Raw genomic sequence first — 3450 nt, 5'->3', positions numbered from 1 at the left:
CCTCAACAGCTTGCAGACTACAACACTTCAACGCATGTGACTGTGTGGTAGGTAGCTACATGATAGTTATTATGGATAGGAATGAGATATCTTTGTATTTGTCAAATGCGCCACGTATCGCATCATCCATGTACCAGAATAGACCTAAATATCTATTGGAAGGAGCGTCCGATCATTGCACTTCACCCCTGTAGTAGTTCACATTTATTTCATCTGCTAATAACTTGCATGGTTGCCGAAGGTATGACGGACCACCAAGACTGACTAAGTTTAATTCGATTTGATGGTTATCCTATTAATATTCTGCGCAATAAAGGCGTTTCCACGCCATTTTTTGCAAAAAGATTGCAACATATGCCACGAACAAATTATCTGTCAGCTATTTATCCAATTGACCAAACGCTACTGTTTCCATCACGCCTGTCATGCTTTTATAGGTATGCATTTACTTGCTAAATTTTTTTTAATGGAATCGTGTGGTCTATAAGCACTCCTTGATTGAATAACGCAGCTCCTTTTTTTGCAAAGCTCGTTATTCTTCCCAGTTCATTGCTGAAACACCGTATCTACCTCAGTGCAGGAATTATAATAGGTAAGAGAGCCACTCGCTGGGCACCGAACTAACGTCTACTGAAAGTTCACCGTCATCTCATAATACATCTACATTGAATCATACATAATTCTAGGACCCCGCACCAATGGCGGGAATACTGGGATGACGAACACTCCCGGTATAAAGCTCCCCCTGCCCACAACCCCACCAACACCCCCGAACTGGAAACATGCATCTGCCCAAATGTCCAAACTATGAGGAGAAGATCGAAGGAAGTGCCGCCAAGAGGAGAGGCAGGTAGGGTGGAGTAACGTACTGACCCCTGGGTGATTGAATAGAAGAAAGAACATAGGGGGGTATGATGCAGAAGAGAGTGTCATGGGTGATGAAAGAAAGCGGAAAGAGGATGGTAAAATAGAGGTAGAAGCGACTATAGGAGATGGGGAGTGCAGGAAAGTATGAGGGAGAGGAAAGAGAGGAGGGGGAGAAAGGAGGAGGGAGGGAACAAGAGAGGCAAATAACCGATAGGGGAGAAGGGAGAGATAGGGAGAAAAAAGGGAGGGAGAAAAGAGCGAGAGAAAAGAAAGGGAGGAGAAAGAGAGGCGAGAGAGAAAGACGAGGAGGAGCAAGAAGGAGGGAGAAAAGAGGGAGGGAGACAGAGAGGGAGGAGACAGAAAGAGGAGGGCATGGGAGAAAGCAGAGGCAGAGAAAGAGAGGAGAAGGAAAGAGCAGGCGAGGGAGGAGAGAAAGAGAGGGAGAGAGAAAGGAGGAGAAAGAGAGGGAGAGGGGAGGAGAAAGAGAGAAGAAAAGAGAGCGGAGAAAGGAGAGGAGAGATAAGAGGGAGAGAAAGAGGGACACAAACGAGAGAGAGAGAAGAGGAGAAAGAAAAGAGAGGAGAAAGAGAAGAGAGGGAGAGAAAGAGAGGGAGCGGAAAAGAGGGGACAGAGGAAAGAGAGGGACGAGGAAGAGAGGAGGAAAAGAGAGGAGAAGAGAGAGAGGGAGAAAGGAGGAGAGGAGGAGAAAAGGGGAGAGAGAAAGAGGGGAGCAGAGAAAGAAAGGGAGGAGAAAGAAAGAGGGGAGAGAGAAGAGAGGGAGAGAGAAAGAGAGGAGAAAGATAACAAGAGAGACAGAAAAAAGAGAGGAGAAAAGAGAGGAGTGAGAAGAGAGGAGGAGAAAGAGAGGAGAAGAAAGAGAGGAGGAGAGGGAGACAAGAGAGGGAAGACAGAGAAAGGAGAGAAAGAGAGGAGGCAGCGAGGAGAAAGAGAGGGAGAAGATTTGAGGAGAAAGAGAGGGAGAGAGAAGGGAAGAGAGATGAGAGGGAGAGAGAAGAGGCGAGAAAGAGAGGGAAGAGAAGAGGGAGAAGAAAGAGAGGAGAGGAAAGAGCAGGAGAGAAAGAGAGGAGAGAAAAGAGGCGAAGCGAGGAGAAAAGAAGAGGGAGGAGAAGAGAAGGGAGAAAGAGAAGCGGAGGAGCAAATGAGCAGGGAGGGAGAAAGAGAGGAAGAGAGAAAGAAGAGAGAGAAAGAGACGGAGTGGAGAAGAGAGGGAGAAAGCAGAGCGCGAGAGAGGGAGGGAGGGAGGGCAGAAACAAGGAGGGAGGAGAAAGAAGGGAGGACGAGGGAGAGAGAAGAGGGAGGGAGAGAGAAGAGGGAGAAAGAGAGGGAGGGAGGGAGAAAGAGAGGGAGATAGAAGATGGAGTGAAGAGGGAGAGAAGATGTAGATATCCATACAGAGGCAGGCAGACAGAGAGAGAAACATATGCAAAGATTGAGAGAGGGAGGGATTTTGTGTGTGTACTGTGTGTGTGTGTGCGCGCGCACACGCATGTGTGTGTGTGTGTGTGAGGGGAGACACTGGGAAGTGATTTCAGTAATACTCAGAAAACAGAAATAATGTCACTGCTCAGTGAAAGATCAGGAATTCAATCAGACTTGATGAAGTGAGACAAAACGTCTTAATTGTCAGAGGATTCTTTCTACAATAGAGACACAGCAGAAAGTAGAGCAACAACGGCATTGACCAAGTAATGTCCTCAATGAGTGCATGTAGACAGTCAGCTAGCCAATCTGAATGATGGAGGGGCTCAGTCAGCTAGTCAGTCAGCCAGACAGTCAGTCAGTCAGCCAGAAAGTCGGCTAGTCAGCCAGTTAGTCAGTCAGCCAGCCAGTAAGCTAGTTCCTGAGCCAGCCAGTCAGTCAGTCAATCAGCGAGTCAGTCAGCCAGTCAGTCAGTGTTGATGTCTCTGCATCCCCAGTGTGACTGACTGGTGCTGTGCTGTTTCTTCAGTCTATTTCCCATTACTACGTGGTCCCTCTCACCCAGTGAGGGAGTAGTCTATCAGACCTGTGTGTGTCTTTCTGTGTGTATCAATGATCAAGGTAAGACCCAGATGCAGACTATCGAAGTAACACTGTTTATTGTGGCAACAGGGGCAGGCAAAGACAGGTCAAGGCAGGCAGGGGTCGAAAATCCAGGGTATGGCAGAGGTACAGGATGGCAGGCGGACTCAGGGTCAGGGACAGGCAGAGTTCAGTAATCCAGAGGYRGAGCAAAGGTACAGGAYGGCAGGCAGGCTCARGGTCAGGCAGAGAGGTCAGGCGGGCGGRTACAGGGTCAGGACAGGCAAAGGTCAAAACCGGGAGGACTAGCAAAGAGAGGCTGGGAAATGATATGAGCTGACAGGAAAAYCGCTGGTAAGCTTGAACAAACAAGATGATCTGACAACAAACAGACTGAGAACACAGGTATAAATACACAGGGGATAATTGGGAAGATGGGCGACACCTGGCGGGGGGTGGAGACAACAAGATGATCTGACAACAAACAGACTGAGAACACAGGTATAAATACACAGGGGATAATTGGGAAGATGGGCGACACCTGGCGGGGGGTGGAGACAA

The sequence above is a fragment of the Salvelinus sp. IW2-2015 genome, unplaced genomic scaffold (genome assembly GCF_002910315.2).
Source record: "Salvelinus sp. IW2-2015 unplaced genomic scaffold, ASM291031v2 Un_scaffold1374, whole genome shotgun sequence".
Lineage (NCBI taxonomy): Eukaryota > Metazoa > Chordata > Actinopteri > Salmoniformes > Salmonidae > Salvelinus > Salvelinus sp. IW2-2015.
Note: the sequence above shows the minus strand (reverse complement) of the source record.